This window comes from Muscardinus avellanarius (assembly GCF_963383645.1).
Source record: "Muscardinus avellanarius genome assembly, chromosome: 9".
NCBI classification, from domain to species: Eukaryota; Metazoa; Chordata; class Mammalia; order Rodentia; family Gliridae; genus Muscardinus; species Muscardinus avellanarius.
The window spans coordinates 42,363,632-42,382,402 of NC_137795.1; positions in this window are offsets into that span (position 1 = coordinate 42,363,632).

Consider the following 18,771-nt stretch of genomic DNA (forward strand, 5'->3'; position numbering starts at 1 on the left):
TAGTAGTAAAAACAGCATGATACTGGCACAATAACAGATATACTGACCAGTGGAACAGAGACTAGAATATACAGAAACAAATCTACACACCTATAATCAATTAATCTTTGACAAAGGGCCAAACTCATATGCTGGAAAAAAGACAGCCTTTTCAACAAATGGTACTGGGAGAACTGGCTATCCATTTGTAGAAAGATGGAATTAAATCCTTATCTCTCACCATGCACAGCAATCAACTCGAGATGGATTAAAGACGTAGAAATTAGACCAGAGACAGTGACGTTATTAGAGGAGAGCATAGGATCAACACTACAACATATAGGCACAGGCAGTAACTTTCTCAACAAAACCTCCAAAGCTCAGGAAATTAAAGCAATAATTAACAAGTGGGATGGCATCAAACTAAAAAGTTTCTTCCCATCAAAGGATACCATGAAGAACCTAAAGAGGAAGCCTATAGAATGGGAAAAGATCTTTACCAGTCATGGGGCTAATATCCAGAATTTACAAAGAACTCAAAAGACTACACTAGCAAAACAAACAACCCAATCAAGAAATGGGCAATCGAATTGAATAGACACTTTACAAAAGAAGAGATACAAATGGCCAATAGATTCATGAAAAGATGTTCTTCATCATTAGCCATCAGGGAGATGCAAATCAAAACTACGCTGAGATTCCATCTAACCCCAGTCAGATTGGCAAGCATAAAGAAATAAAAAAACAACAAATTCTGGCGAGGATGTGGGGAAAGAGGAACTCTTTTACATTGTTGGTGGGAGTGCAAACTAGTTCAGCCACTGTGGAAATCTGTGTGGAGATTCATTAGAAAACTGGGAATAGATCCACCATATGATCTAGCTTTACCACTCCTGGGTATTTTTCCAAAAAGGTTGAAATCAGAGAACTACAGAAATATATGAATACCTATGTTCATAAGCAGCACAATTTGTAATAGCCAAAATATGGAAACAACCTAGGTCCCCATCAACAGATGAATGGTTTGCAAAATTATGGGAAATACACACGATGGAATCCTATTTAGCTATAAAGAAGAACAAAATCATGTCATTTGCAAGAAGGTGGAAAGTCCTGGAGACCATTATGTTAAGTAAGATCAGCCAAACACAGAAAGAGAAAGGACATATGTTTCCTCTAATACGCCCAAACTAGGGAGCAGTGGGGATACCAGAGGGACTCCAAATAATGGAAGGGAAATCTCAGCAAAGTTTGAATAGAAAGTTAGGAGAAGAAGAAAGCTGAACTTGATTAATGAGGGGCTACTTTGGAATATGTGTAAAATTATGAATATAGCATGGTTACCCTGGGTATTCATTGTGGGGAGGGGGAAGGAAAATTGGGGGGAGGGCACCAAGTACAGTTTAAATGTATGCCATTTACTTTCAATGAAAAAGAGACAAAAAAACCTAAATTTTTTTCTCACCATACACTCAATAGAATCTTCTCTCCTCTCTTCTCCCATTATTTCCCCTACCTACACACACACACACACACACACACACACACACACACACACACACACACACACATCCAGCTGATCGGATGGACAGATTGAGGATTGAGTCTTATCTCCTGTCTCTGTGATGACTGGCTCTCATAAACCGGTGCCATAGCATCTGCTCCCATGCACCTCAGGTAGCAAGCCCTGCCTTGTTCAGTATCACCAGTAAGTTGCCTTTCATGGCACATTGTTGGTCCCAGAGTGAATCATAAAAGGGAATGATGGATCCTTGCTCCACATGGAAATACCATTCAAAGGGTCAGCTTTATTAAATGAAGAACAACATTATCTTCCTTTATAGGAACAACAGCATGTTTTATGTTCTTTAAAAATAAAAATAATGCTTAAGTTTGCACTGATCTACCAAGTAGGGAGCAGGCTAGCTTTTCCTATACCTGTCACATTTGAAAGCACAAGAACAGCAAGAGTCCCAGGTTCAGTGTCTGTCTAGTTCCCTGCAGCTGTGACACAGGCCTCTAGTGCTCTTTGAAGATAACAGGGACTCAAGTCAGAGATGCAGCTGCAGGAAGGGAGAAGAGAGACAAAGTGGACAAGGGAAACCGAGTAAAGAAAGGAACCTATTAAAGTGTCCCTTCTTCTTGTCAGTAATCAATAATATGGAAATAGTGGACATTCAAAGATTTAAAACCATGCACACTCTATTGAAAAAGTTTAAAAAGAAACAGCAGATATAAAAGGTGATTAAAAGAGAGGCAGACCAACCTTCAATGCCTGACTTAGCACCAAGGGGTCTTCCTAGCAGCAGGGCACATTCCTTTTTTCTTTTTATTGCTTATGGAATTGGTAAGAACTTGAAAAGTTCTGTGGGTATTTAAAGCCTTTCTTTCTCTTTCAGAATTCTTTCAGCCTAAAGAAGATGTATAGAAAACCCACAAAGTAATTAGTAAAGGTAAAACAAGGGTTATGAACAATTAAAATCCTCTCTGTTCATTAGGTTTTCACTGTTCAGTGCTGTCACTGATTAATGGAAGGCTTAAACATTGAATGTGTCTCTCAAATCGCACATATATCAGAAAATGAATCAAGGGGAAACAGGCAACACAAGAGAACCCACAGAATGAGGTTAACAAAAACACACGAATAAAAGGCTCACATTAAAAGTATATGTCTTTATTTTGAACCTTTCACTCAGTACTTTTTTGTGACCACAAAACTATATATGTGGGGTTACGTGTATGTATTCTTCTTTCCACTTTCCCCCAGACATTCCTCACCAAAATAAACTTAGTACAGACAGAGAGAGCTAGCCATGTAATTTGTGAGGCCCAGTACAAAATAAAAATGTGAAGCCTCTTGTGCAAAAGTCAGGATAAAACAGTATTCTTAAAGGTACTAAAATATATTTTTTTCTTCTTCTTTTCTTTAGTCTCTCTTTTAGCTTGTCCTGGTGTTTATTTGCTATTTAACATCATTCTAAATTTTTAAAATTAAAGTACTAAGTTATTTGTATGAATTTTGCCATTCCGATTTACATTATGTAACACTGGTTTTAAATGAAACTGACGGCATTTAAATTGTATCCAGCATCATAAAATGATGCAATTCATATTACTTAGCTCTTAAATATGTTTTTATTTTTTACCAGAACAATGGAAATATTCCACAAAATCAACACAACGCTTTAAATTTTTTTCTTTTTTAAAGTTATTTCTGTTTTGTATTGTAACAAAATAAACAGAAGGAAAAAGTTACTATCATCACAATTCTTCAGTATACAACTCAGCAGTATTACATACATTTACTATGTGTATAACCATCACCACCATCTTTATCTGACCTCTGCAATGCTCACATTCTACCAACACTCTATACCTTTGGCTGGGTGATATGTAAAGAACTAAAAGAAAGATGAGCTGATTTGTCATGTTTTCTCAACAAAAGTGGTTGGCTAATACAAAGGAGGAACACAAATAAAAAGGATAAAATACAATTACTAGACTGATTGTCTTTTTTAGGATATAGTCATTGTTTTCTTTTGTGTTAGTAGACATTTTTGTTTAAAATAAATGTGCATCCAGGCATGGTGGTGCACGCCTGTGATCCCAGTACATGGGAGACTGAGACAGAAGGATTGAAACCAGCCTCAGCAATTCAAGGAGACTCCCAGCAACCTAGCAAGATCCCTTTCCAAAACAAAAAATAAAATAAGGGCTGGGGTGAAGTTGAGAGGTCGAATTCCCTTGGGTTAAATCCCCAGTAACAGACACACACACACACACACACACACATACACACACACACATATGCGTGCACAGGCACACACACACACAACAAACAACCACCACCAAAGGAAAATGTGGCTAATAGGGTGGCAGAGAATTCTGTACCTTACTCCATCACAGATACAATATCTTGACTCTTAGTGGTTTTGGAAATTACTAAACCTTCATGTGTCATTGAGATCTGTCATGGGAATGGAGCAACAAGGAGCTGAAGATGTGAATTTTCCTCCTCTCCGGCTCCATTTTCCCCTTGGATTTCACTTACAAAATACAAGTTAAATGATAACATTGTCAAGAATTTCAGGATGGTGATGGCAGAGCATTTCAGTGCAAGGTTTCTGGCACAGGCCACTTGCCCAGAAGGCTTGGGTTGCAGACAAGAAAAATTAGAAATGATAGAGTTCTTGCACTTATAGAACACTTGCAGTTTATAAAGTACAATCTCGCCTTTGCCTTGCTTGCGTATCACATTGGTTCCATTTGCAGGCGAGCAGGAGTGATATCCATGAGAACTAAGACATGCTCTACTAGCCCAAGTTCCATGGCCACCAGTAGCCAAATGTGGACCAGAAGCCAAGCACCCCAATCTCTATTCAGTTCATGTTATCTTTTCTCAATGAAAAGAGCTATCAGAATACCAAAAAAAAAAAAAAAAAAAAACACTGGATTTGTCTGTAGTTTGGGTGAGTTTTCTGTTTAAAGCTAGAAACATTTTTTAAAAAGCCAAGAAATTCCTAGTACATCTAATATGTTCATGTAGGGGGTGAAGGAACAAGATGATCAGATTCAGGATGAGTAACTCAATGAAGCCACCTTATAGGACATAACCTTTGAGGGAAATTTTGTATACTGAGTCAAGTTGAGGCAGGGGCTGCTTGGAAAAGACCCTCTCCTAGCAAAGCAAAGGAGGAGAAGTCTGTATGGGAAAGTGTCATGCCTGTGAGAAGAGTTAGCTAAAGATGGCAAGTGTGTTACTCAGATCTCTGTTGCTGTGACTAAATACCTGAGATGATAACTTAAAAAGAAGAAATATTTAAGCCAGGCGTGGTGGCGCACACTTGTAATCCCTGTGCTTGGAAGGCTGAGACAGGAGGATCGCACAGGTTCGAAGCCAGCCTCGGCTACTTAGTGAGGCTCTCAGCACTTTAGTGAGACTCTGTTTCCAAATAAAGTATAAAAGAAAGGGTCTGGGTGTATAGCCCAGAGGTTAAAAAGCCCCTGGGTTCCACCCCCAGTATCACAAAAAAAGAAGAAATATTTATTTGAGCTCATGGTTCCAGAGGCTTCAGGCTCGTGATTGCTTGACTCCATTGATTGGGCCAGTGTGAAAGCTGAAAATCTGGACAGGAAGCATATGCCATAGCAAAGCTGTTCACCTCAAGATGACCAAAAAGTAAAGAGATGTAGAGGAAGGAGCTGAATATACCCTTCATTTCCCCCAGTGACCTACTTCTTCCAAGTAGTCCCCACATCCTATGCTTCCATCTTCTCCCAGTAGCATCACCAAATGGGGACCAAGCCCTCAGCACATGAGACATTGGGGAACATTTAAAATTCAAAGCATAACATCATGTTCAGCATATATTCATTTAACCTTATGCCCATGGACTTAGTTTCTCTCCACATTTTCTAGTTAGTTAAAACCGTGGTGGTGATGATCATTTATTGTAACCATCAAATATCCCATAGATGAAATTAGCAATTAATATATAAACTAGAGAAAGTAATTAAGCATTCTGGGGACACATATTTAATTTCCTCACTAATGCTACCTGTTCAGACCATTTGTTATCTGTTACTACTTAGCTTTACTGCCTGCCACCCAGCTGAAATAGGACATCCCTTTTTAACTGAACCATCTTTTTGAATATTCAGTGTTTCTTAAACTTGGCTTTTCTACAGAAGCTGTGACCTAGTTTGCATCTGAAGCTATTTCAGGGGCATTCATTTGAGGCCACTCTAAGCAGTAAAGTTTTCCCACAAACTAATGAAAGAAATGGTCTCATTCAATATTCTAGGTGTTTCTTATCCTTTGAACATAGCTGCTTGCATCTCCTTCATCTTGAAAGAAAATATACAGCATCACATCAGCAACACAAAACCCCTGTGAATGTGTTTTCTCAGAGTGGAAAGAAAATTACAGGTACTTCATTACCTGCTCTACATTTCTCCTTTCTTCCTTCCTGATATTTTCCTAAACAAAACTGATTTCATTTCCCACTTCTATTCTCTGATAATAGAAAGCAAAAAAGCAGTTATTGTCATAATAATTTAAAAAACCCTGGTAATAGAAAATAACCAAGTAAGATGATTTATTTGCCCAGTGACCTGTGTCTCAATGAGAAATTTTCTGAGTGGATAGAGGGTGAGATCAACCAGTGACAAATCCAATGAGGGGTGAGAGTTAGATGTGAATGCCTTTGGAATATCAGACGTCCTGATTCATTTGCTTATTCCCAGAACTTAACACAGGGTCTGGCAAAGTGTAGAAAGAAAACATGTCAGCTTGCAATTTTATTCCAAAAGCCAGCATTCTCTAAGTGTTTGACTCTGCAAGTATAACATTGAGAGTGATTAAGTAAATTAACATGGAGTTTAAGCTGGAGAAAAAAGAGGTCATGCACTGTCATTGCTATTAGTGTGAATTTAAGCATGACACTGTTTTAAGAAGACTTTTTTTTTGTAAAGAAGGCAAATAGCCAGTTTTAAGAAGAGCTTAAATTTGCAGATTCTTTTTCTGATTCACTGGAGCAGGTGGCCAAAGGATCCATTCTTTACCCGCTCATAAGTAGATTTCCAGAAGCAGATTTACCTATTTGCCCTGCTAGGCCTCCCTGCCACCTTTATTTAGATACTTAGTGAGCAGCTCATGTCTCTCAATCGGTTTATAACTACGCAGCTATAAATAACTAGCCTCCCTCAGGCATTCAGCAAACAATAAAGGAAGTTTCCAAGAAGAATACTAAAAGTCAATGAACTATATTGATACAGTATAAAAACAAAGTTGTTGACTGGTAATTTTGTGGTACAGGGTAGATTTTCATTGAAAATTCATTGCTACAATAGATTTTTATGTTATCCCAAGAAGTCATCTTTATCTTTCCCTGAATATTAAGCTTAAAGTAAATGAAGGCAATTTTATAAAAATTCTATAAAAAGAGACATAATCTTTGATTTCTAAAGGGGAAAGAGTAATAATAAAACTAAATTTATTAATAATCACTGCCAATTTTTGCTTACTCTTAACAATTTTATAAAGATATTGATAAATAATATTATTAATATTATAAAAATAACATAATAAACTCTACTAATCTCACCCTCAGAGTAGTAGTTTACCATGCCTTGAGAAATGTGTTACAAAATGTGTTTATAGAGCACCTGAAAAGACATAGATTCTGGATGGTAAAAAAAAAATACAATGGAGGCCACCATTTATTTGTAACCCATGATTTATAGCCTAATACCATGCAACCAAAAACTTAATTCATCCTGACTTTTCTAAACCACTATCTCTAATCATAAATACAAAAGCTATGTATATTTTAAACCTCATCAGCTTGATTCAGTGAAATTAAACTAATCAGGCACAGACAAATCAGCTTACCTAGCTGTGTTTGCCCTAAAATATTATTAATATATGAGTCAATGATGAAAAAGGTCAGAATACTTCCTTCTCTATGCTTTGTGAATTGCTGTATCTGTTAGAAGACCTTTTTACCACTTCTTTTGAAGTGTCCCTAATCTTCATCTGTACTTCTCATATGACCATAAACTTAAGCTTTTTCTAGGTTGATCTGATTTTACCTTTGATGTTACATTCCACACAGGTCTATTACATCAGAATTTCTAGAAATGGGGAGTTCTACAAATCTGACAAGGTTCCCAAGTAGTTTTTTATGTACTGAGGTTTGAGAATCACGGGTGTAGAGTTAACTAGTTAGTTTTCAGGTACCATGGTGAAAGAATGAATTACATTCCCACCTAAAATGCACAGACACAAACTCATTCAAGGAAAATCATCCATAAGCCGTTGACTTCATTAGGTTTCCTTTTACTATAAAGCAACATCAATTAATTCTCCCTGTTGCAAGTTTCTTGTCAAAGCATTTGGGCCAGTGTTTAGTAAGATACATCTAAATTCTGTAGTTCTGAATCTTCCCAAGCAATACAATATGAAATTTCCTATTATAGTATTTACATTTGTTTGTTTCTTTAGTCAGTTGGTTGGTTGGCTGGTTGTTGTAACCAAAACATTTGACAAAAAATTATTTGGCTCACAGTTTCAGAGATTCAGTCCATGGCTGGCCAGGCCAAGAGCAAAACCATTGTGATAGGAAGGCATGGCAGAGGATAGCGTCACAGCTTAAGGTATCAGGGGGGAAGCAGAGGAGAGAGACAGGAAGGGAACAGGGATATACAGAGTCCCCAGGACATTCCCCTAGTGACCCACCTTCTCTAGCCATGCCCCACTTGCCTACAGTTACTACCCAGTAAGTTCATTCAAATTATTAATTCATCAATGGACTTATTTGCTTCCCCTCATGAGACTATAGTCATAAGTTACTTTTTCTCTTAACATTTCTGAATTGACAATACAACAGATTTTCTGGGGACAATCCATTTCCAAACCACAACAATATTTATATAAAAAGATCAATTACAAGCCGGGCATGGTGGCGCATGCTTGTAATCCCAGCATTATGGAGGATGAGACCTGGAGGATCGCAGTTCGTGGACAGCCTCAGCTACTTAGTGAGGCCCTCTGCAACTCAGTGAGATCCGGTTTCAAAATAAAGAATAAAAATAGGGCAGGGAGTGTAGCTCGGAGGTCAAATGCCCCTGGGTTCCGTCCCCAGACCAGCAAAAAAAAAAAAAAAAAAAAAGAGATCAATTACAGAACTTCTACAGAGTATGAACTAAAGGATGTTCAGTTTATCTCCTCCCATATGTATGCCTAAATTATCCTGGAATCAAACCAGCACAAGGCCATGGCTATACTTGGCCTATCCTGTCTCAGCTCTGGATAGAAGAATGAAACTGCTTTTATAAAACTGCACTGTGATTGTGATACAGGGTGTGATACAGGGTTCAAGCTTTCTCTGAAATGAGTGTTACAAGCATATGTTCGAAAACTTTGCTCAGTACATCACAGTATATCTTCTTTATGAACCCATGGCTTACTTACTTAGGAAAAAAATCTCTAACTCTTCTTTAACCATAAATGGCATTTGCCTCTCTTTGTTCTGGCTATTTAAACACTAAGAGCCAAATTTATGGCATACCTCTGTAAGTATGAAGAATCTAATACCACAAATTTCATAATAAACTTTATTTCTAGCTGACATTATTCTCCTTTACTTAACTTTTTTTGGCTGGTATTCTTTATCTACTTCAATCCTGATCTTGCTTTTGATATTTTATGTCTGAAGCTTCTTGAATAATTTTTGGAACAAGAAAGGACATAAATAAACATTTATTATACTTATGACCCAGATTTGCAAAAATCACAACTATCCAAAATTTCACTGAATTTATTTCTTATTTTACAAATATCTTTTGGCTTTCTCTATAAATCTTCCAACATATAATTTTAACATTTAACATTACATATTAACATTATCAGAAATGTACAATAAGAAAAATAGCTAAAAAATCCATTTTTCATTAAAAGTATTTATAAGAACACAGAAAAAAATTACTGGGAAAGGCTGAAAAACACTTTTCAAATATTTTTTGCCAACACTAGCAGGCATGCACTGCTTGCCGAGATTGTCATTCCTACCTGAAACCACATGAATGAAGAACTTAAAATAAGCCTAAGAGTGATTTAGGGTCTTAGGTTCAGCTTTTGCCTCATATTTCTTCTGATAAAAGTGTTTTTAAAAGTATAATCTTTAGTGCCAAGAAATCAATTAACTTAAAACATTGCTAACCCTTCCAATTACCAGTAATATGAATGGAACACTTTTGCATCAGGCATGAATAAATTAAATCAGCAAAACAGTCTGATAAATCCAACGAGAGAGAGAAAGAGAGAGAGAGAGAGAGAGAGAGAGAGAGAGAGAGAGAGAGAGAGAGAGAGAGAGAGAGAGAGAATCTCCTCTGTGGTCCAGCTCTTTAAAATAAGAGATGGAAACAGCAATAAAGGAAAAGGCTTCTGAGTAATATGCAAAGTCTTCCAAGTGGCAGCCCGCCCAGAAGACATTATTATCCAAAGGCACAAAAACCTATGGAGACTCAGCTGACCTAAGCACCTCAGGGCAGGATGAGACTTTCCACAGGAAAGACTTTATGTGGGTGTAGTACTGGGTCAGAACCCAGGGGTGTTCTACTACTGAGCTATAGCCCCAGCCCTTTATTTTGAAGCAGGGTCTTACTAAGTTACTGTGCATTGGTCTCAGACCTGTTATCCTCCTGTCTCAGACTCATAAGCAATTACTGGTGAAACCAAGAGAGGTAATGACTTTTAAATCTCTTTCTGTGGTTCTGAGTAGTGGACAGCAGGCTATATACTGTGGGCCACATTTAGACTGTCACCTATTTCTGTTAAAAAAAATACTGAGACATAACCACATGTTCAAGGCTGTTTTCACACCACAACAGCAGTTAAGCAGAGGTGACAGGGTTTGCAAAGCCTAGGATATTTCCTGTCTGGCTCTTTATAGAAAGTTTAATGACACCTGATCTAAAGTGTGTAGTCAGCTTGTTATGCATTTCCATGTGTTTCCTTTTGAATGACATCCTTTAACAAGTCTTTCAGAAAGTGTTTGCAAGAGGGAAAACAGCAACCCCTTCAATATCCTACTTTGCCCCTCTTTCTTGAATGACAGTTTCTGTATTAAATTTCTTCAGCATTTTTAAGATATTATTCCCTTGTCTTCTTGTACTTAGCATTGTTGAAGAAGCCTGAAGGAATTCTAGTTGCTGTGAAAATTATTGGTCTTTCCTCCTTATTCACACTTAAAATTTTACTTTCATCCTTGATATTTGCTGGTTTCAGGAAAATGCTGTGTGGATTTATTATTATCTATCCTGACATATAGTTAGTGTGCATTTCAATCTTTAGTTTATAAGCTGTCTTTGTTTCCAAAAATAATCATTGCCATTAATTTATGGAATACTAGTCTATCCTTTAATTTTTTCTTGTCTTATATATCTGATGCATCTTGATACTATTATAATTTGTTTTTATCTAAAAAGCTCCCTATGTTACATTCAAGATTATCTCACAACTGTTTTTTTGCTCTGTGAATTTTCTCTCTTCAATGGTGTTTACATTAAAGTCTAGCCAGAATATTGAGCTCTTATTTTAAATCTGTATTTTTCATTTCCAGGATACATTAGTAAATTTTCTAATCACCTTTTTTGTTTTTCATTTTTCTTTCTATGAATATCATTTATTCTATAAGATTTCTGAATTTAATAATCAAATACTTCAAGGTAATTTTAGGTTTTTAACATTTTTATTTTCAGCCAGGCATGATGGTGTATGTTTGTAGTCTCAGCATTCGGGAGGCTGAGGCAGGAGAATTGCGGTTTGCAGACATCCTCAGCTACTTAGTGAGGCCTTTCACAACTCAGGGAGATCCTTTTTCAAAGTAAAGAATAAAAATGGGGCTGGCAGTGAAGCTTGGAAGTAGAATACACTGGGTTTCATCCCACTGCTGAAAAAAAATTATTTTCAATATTTTAAATCATTTTCTCATTAGCTGATAGAGCAGCAATCATCCTAGGATTGACTTAAGGTATATTGGTTTAAAAGGCACAACAAGAATAAGAATGATTGTTTGTTGTTGCTGTAGCTATTATGGTTTTAATTCTTTTCTGCATATTCATTTTTGGTTAGGAGTTCTAGAAATCATTTTCCCCATTCAGAGTGCTAATAATATATAGATGATTACGGTAAATGATGACATGGCTTACTACTTTTTCCATAGGTAATCAACTTCATATAAGCCATAGTCTGGAAAATTATCAATCACAACTTGCTTTTAGATTTGAGAAACTGGCTTCATGCCATGAACCTCTTTTGAGATACATCTCCAAGATCCTCTCACTGTTTCTATCCATACTCAGGGTACTGCCTGTATGATACTTTGTGCTATTTTTCCATTTCCAGACTATGGCAATATCTCTCTTCCTCTTGAACACTGATATATTTTCTATTTAAAGTATCTACTTCTATTTTGTTTTATTTCACATGTCCTTGTGGTTTTGTAGGAAGGAAGGGAAAGACTCAAACCACACACTTTATGCCATTTTTGAGATAATAGAAGAGTGAACATTGAAATTAGAGATAAAATTAGACTGAGAAAAGCACAGCATTTAGAGTAGAACACACAGAGTACACTAGTTAATTATAGTTAAGTTCTTTTGTGATCAATTAATGACATGTCTTTATTTATAAGTGGCCCTATAGATTAAGGTTAATGAACTATTCATTTCATAAAGGAAATTTGATTGTTCTAAACTCATCATTGCTCTTAGGAATGTGATGATAGCTTCCATGGTGAGTTTTCTCATGACATTTGATTTTAGCCTAATCTCCTAATTAATTGTAATTGAATACATCCTCCAACAGTACACAATTATTTAACCTCTCTAGGCTTCAGCTTACTTCTGAACTAAATGAAGATATTTATACCACAAGCTTAAATTTGTAATTCTATTAGTTCTTAGGAACATATCTCTGCAGAAATAATCTAAGAAAAATAGCCTCATATGTTTAGAAAGAAAAATGTTAGAAATAGCCCAAGATTCTAAGAATTAAGAATTAACTTTGGGGTTGAAAGTGTCACACTTCAATATTAAGTAACTGATCTGATAGATTCGTGGATTTGACTAATAAGTTGGAAGACATACAGAAGTGAAAACTAAAACTAAGTTAAATGAAAAGATTTCAACTTCATTAGTTTTTAGAGACATCAAATTTAAATGACCATATGATACCTAACAGAAAGACGGAAATGGGAAAGACAGAACATCACGTGTTGTTGGTGAGGCTGAAGAAATCTCTTATTTGCTAGATGAAGTATAAATTATATCACCTCTAGAGTAAACATTTGACAATGTCTTCTAAACATTAGAATAAATATATGCATTCTCAATGACTCAGAAATTCTATACCTTGGTTTATACCCAACAGAGATGTTTACATATATTTACCCAAAGATGGACTAAAATATTCACAGACATAATATTCATATTAGCTCTAAACTGGATGCTATCTAAATAAGCAACAAACCGGTGATGGTGACGCAAGCTCGTAATCCCAGTACTTGGGAAGGCTGGGACAAAAGGATTCCAGTCTGTGGCCAATCTCAGCTACTTAGCGAGAACCTCCAAAACTTGGTGAAACCCTATTTCAAAATAAATAATAAAATCGGGCTGGGGAAGTAGCTCAGAGGTAATATGCTCCTGGGTTCAATTCCAGTACTGCAATAAATAAATGACAGCAAATAGCTAAATAAATCATGACAGAGTGCATAGTGAAAAATTATATAATGATGAAAATGAAGAATTTGTTACTGGTCATAATAACTTAGGAAAGAAAATCTCATAAGTGAAAGGGAGAAAGAAAAGAAACAAATGAAAAAAGAACTTAATATAGAATTTTATTTTATATCAAGTATCAAATTCCACTTCTGGGGTTAGAAGCCAAGAGAACAAATTGGAAGATCAGTTGCTGGAAGGGACACAAAACAGCCCTCCCAGCATGCTATGGATGTTTCTTTATCCAGGAACTGATTACATGGAGGTATTTACTTTGAGAAAATTCAAGTTGTATATTTATGTCGTATTTTATGAAATACATTATCCAACAATAAAAATGTATATGATAGAACCTAACTAGTTTAATGGGACTTTCCTCCTTTCTTTCTTTCTTTCTTTCTTTCTTTCTTTCTTTCTTTCTTTCTTTCTTTCTTTCTTTCTTTCTTTCTTTCTTTCTTTCTTTCTTTCTTGTACCACAGATGGAACCTAGGGGCATTCTACCTCCAAGATACACCCCCAGCCCATTTCTTTTTTATTCTTTATTTTGAAACAGGGTTTCACTGAGCTGCAAAGGGCCTCACTAGCTGAGGCTGTCTGCGAACTCGGATCCTCCTGTCTCAGCCTCCCAAGTGCTAGGATTACAAGTGTGCGTCACCACTAGTTTAGTGGTTTTTAAACTACACTCTGAAACCCCTAAGGATTCATGGAGCATACTTTAAGGTTTGCTCTGGCTTCTAATTAATTGTTGATTTGATTTGGTTTGTTTTGTAAAGTGAATGTTGTTTTCCTATACTCTTAGCTACAGAATAAGGCAAATTTTACTTTCAGAAGAGCAATCAATTATGTAAGTATAAAATTCTATTTAATTTCTTTAATCAATAGAATAATCATGGAAAGATATAATAAATTATATACCCTGAGAACTTTAAATTTTAAATAGAACATGTAATTCCTATCAGATTCTTCATGTCTTTCTAGCCCTTGATTATGAACCCAGTAAAAGCGTTCTTCCATAGGTTTCAACCTGCCCTATCCCCGGATACTGGTAGAAATTTAGAAAGAGCCTCATGATACACCAATCATTCCAAACCCATCAATCCTTTGATTAGAGCACACTGATTAATGGGTTTCTGCCTCACTCACAATTCCCCTGCTTGATTTCCTAGCCTTCCAGCTTAAAATTTTACCGCTTTTCAGTAGCAATTCAAAATGCTCGATTCAATGTCAATTACCTGCTCTGGCCAACAGTTGGAATTTAGCATGCTAAATGAAACTGATTGAAAGCAGTGCTGCATACATCATTTCTTCTCAATGATGTATCTGTTGGTTTCGCATTAAACCAGAGAACCTCCCCCCAAAAAACCACTCATATACAGGCAGTCTTGGCCTTTATTAGCTGGGAAGACAGTTTACTAACTCTATTTTCTCCTCAGACCTTTTCAACTCCAAGCCAAGAATCACCTGACTGAAGATAGACTCCAGGTTCTTCGACTCTGGGTTTAGGCTATCTTTTGTTTTTAGGCTCTTTTTGATCCCTCAAAAATATAGATGCTGCTCATTCATCATCAAACCCAATGTCTGCTCAGTGTTGGTTGTCTGATGAACTTTATATCTTGGTCTTCTACAGCTCTGGTTTGTATAAAGGTATCTGGAGTTGAGCATGGTGGTACATGCTTGTAAGCCCAGTACTTGGGAGGCCCAGACAGGAGGACCGTGGTTCTCAGACAGCCTCAGCTGTTTAGTGAGGCCCTCCACAACTTAGTAAGAACCTGGTCTGGGAGTATAGTCCAGAGGTAGAAAAGTCCCTGGGTTCCACCCCCAGTAACACACACACACACACACACACACACACACACACACACACTAAAAATAGGGCTAGGGGCATAGCTCAGAGGTAGACTGTTCCTGAGTTCAATCCCCAGTACCACAAAAGTAAATAAATAAATATATAAATAAATAAATAAATAAATAAATAAATCTGTTTTGAAGAGATTTGTTCATGGTAAGAGGTCATGCTCCCTTGCCCAACCCTGTGATCAATGACATAAGTACTCATGACACTCTGGTAGGCCTGAGTGGTGTCTTAACCACACATCTTCATAGAGTAATCCCAGAAGCTACTACTAGTTGACTAGAGCTTTCAGGGAAGATGAAATGTGTTGAAACCTAAGCACACACAAAAAGTTTATCTCGTTATAGAACATTTAACCTCAAAAGCATAGTCAAAAGTGCTGCTTATACAAAAGTTAAAGAATTTAAGTGCATGCATACATACTCTTTTGTTGCATCTAAACTTCCATGTTTCTAATTCCTCACCTGGCCCTGTCTCTTATCATGTATATGAGCATGAAGTTCTGTCTTAATAATTTATAATTTACTTTTTGCTTCTTGTGCATCCTATCACATTTGATGGAGCTCTGCTACATAATGACCTATTTAGGAGTTAGGAAATAAAGACTTCCTACTCATCTCTCTTCCATGGACACCTTACTATACCTGAATCTGAAAATATATTTTATGATGTATTTACCTGAAATTATCTTTGGTCATCTTACTCCCTAAAATTTTATTTCAATTTCCAACTCCCTGGCAAGTCTTTCTGTCTGCTGACTCTTGCACACACAGATGTTTTGAAAAAAATATTCTTTATAGACAAATATACTTTGTGAAAGAACTATAATACACGATCCACATCTTTCTGCATTTTTCCAATTTAAAACAATTATTCATATCCTCTTCTGTTCACTATTCCTTTACAAGGCCACTTAATGACATTTGTTCTAAAATTATTTTTTATTTTTACATGTATACACTTTATTCTAAATAAAATTATACTAACCATAAATATTTTACTTGTACTAATTCCCTTCTTAGAAAAAAAAAAACTCCCTTGTCATCACTGGTTTAGATATTCAGCAAGTAACTGCTTGAGGGTAATTTTGAATCTCATCCTAGAAAAAAAAAGTAATTCTTTTTTATTAAAAAAATGATGAAGGATGTTAGGGGGATACCCTACCCTAAAAAATAAATAAATAAATAAAACAAAACAGGCAGGAAGTGCATCCTTTTAATACCAGTCTCTACTTGTGATTAAAAAAAACACACATACTACTCCTTTGAGATTTATACTGTGCCCCAAGATCTCAGTAGGGAGCAATATATAATAGATAGCAGGAATGGAGCTTCACTTATTTTCCCAGAGGAAAATGAAGGTCTATGAAAGTTGGCAGTGACCGCAAGCACAGTTCAAGTACAGCAATATTCAGGAACTACCTAATAGGGTAGAATGGGTTTTGGAAGGATCTTTGGTTTCTGCTCCCTACAAACCAATGCTTTGAAGTGCAAATTAAATCTTAACTTTCAATACAGAGCCTGTCACTCAAAAGACACTGCTGGTAGCATTTGGTGGCTGAACTAATCTCATGCCAAGATAGAAGAATAAATTTCAAAGTAATTTGTGAAGTAAAATGTGAAATGTAACTTTGAGAGACCTGGAATGATGTCCTTTATTAATTTGCCACATGGACTGAGAATAGGTAGTAAAATTCTGCAATACCTTTCTCTACAGTGAGCTCTACCTTTGCAGGCCCAGAATAATTTTCAGTGCAAAGTCAGCGATAAAGCTAACGTACATATATTTTGTAGTTTAGAGCATCAGAGAAAAGCTTTCCAATTATTTTTTACTTTCGATTAAATTGGTAAATTTCCCTGTAGCTCATCTAATTCTAGTCATATAATTACATTCCATTTAAGTGAAAATAAGTAGCTAAAAATGTTTGCATAAAAATGAACCCCAGATGATGAAAGTTTTCTTAGATTCTCTTTCTTAATATTCCAAATAGAACTTTCAATGTCATTATTGTTTGGAGGAAAGGTTGAAGTAGAATAAGCAGAATGCAAAAAATAAAAAAATAGAGTGTAACTTGCTCAGAAAGAGCTTAGCAGTTAAAAAACTAAATTTTAGTGTGCAGTTTGCAGCCTTAAGCATTGCTAAGGCTCAGTGTCTGAGATATAACAACCTCTGTAGTATATGGCTTATGGGCACTTGGTCTTCATTGCAACATCCTTCTGGTATGAACTTTCTGCTCTAAAGACAATGCAATATAAACCATTATTTGCCATATTCTCTTAAAGCTGTACATTCAAGGTTTATTCTACAAATTATTTGGACATTTGCAAGTTTTAAAATAAAATCTTGACAAAAACCATCTTTTTGCTTAAAAAATTAAAATGGAATGAGACAATGGGGACTTGTCTTTTCTCTGCAGTCACAGTCCAGTACACAGGTTCCAGGTATGGAATGTCAAAAGGCTATTGAGATAGGGGTGTGTCATACCATAAATTTCAAGGACCAGAATTCCACCCTCCTGCTAATGGGGATGTTGGTGCACTGGTGGTTTGCTGATGTTGGTTTCCTGGCCTGTAGATCGCAGCTTCATAGGCCCTGAACTTGGATATTGCATGGCAGTTTCTGATTGGGCAAAAGTAGGAACTACACTAATGGGACAGGTGTGTCCTGTTTGTGGAACCATTAAAGCCTAAACTAAATCCTATTTCTCATGTTGAATCTCTTTTATTTTTAAGGTAACATTTACATACAGTGAAATACATATCTTATGCGTAAAATTTGATGAGTTTTAGTAAACTCATCAACGTAGTCCCTACAACCCCATCAAAGTTTAAAATGGTTCTCTTACCATAGAAAGTGTCTTCATGTCCCTTTCCAATCTCCACAGTCCATAAACAACTTCTGCTTTTTCTCTGTATCACTAGCATTTTCTCTCTTGGATGTTATTGAAATGGAATTGTATGGCATGCACTCTTTTTTGATTCTGGCTACTTTTATCCAAATAATGGTTTTTAGATATATGTATATTGCTATGTGTCAAGATAGTTTATTTTCTTTCATTGGTTGCATGGCATTTTATTGTATAAAACTACCAAAAATTGGTTTATCCATCTTCTTTCTGATTAATTTTTAACTTTTTCCAGTTTGGAACTATTACCTTATTTTGTGTGTGCGTGCGTGCGTGCGTGTGTGCGTGCATGCGTGCGTGCGTGCGTGCGTGTGTGTGTGTGTGTGTGTGTGTTACTAAGAATTGAATCAGGGGTGTTCTCCCTCTAAGCTACACTCCTAGTCCTATTATTTTTTTTTTTTTTTTGTATTTGTATGTGTGGTACTGGGGTGGAACCCAGCGGCTTTCTACTTCCGGGCTATACTCCCAGAGCTATTTTTTTTTATATGTTTTATTTGGAAACATGGTCTCAATAAGTTGCTGAGACCCTCACTAAGTAGCTGAGGCTGGCTTTGAACCTGTGTGATCCTTCTGTCTCAGCCTCCCAAGTGCTAGGATTACAAGCAGCGTGCACCACCACACCCAGCTTCCTAGTCCTATTTATTTTTTATTTTGAAACAAAGTGTTGCTAAATTTCTGAGGCTGGTCAGAAACCTGTGATCCTCCTAACTCAGCCTCCCAAGTACTAAGATTATAGGCATAGATGACCACAACT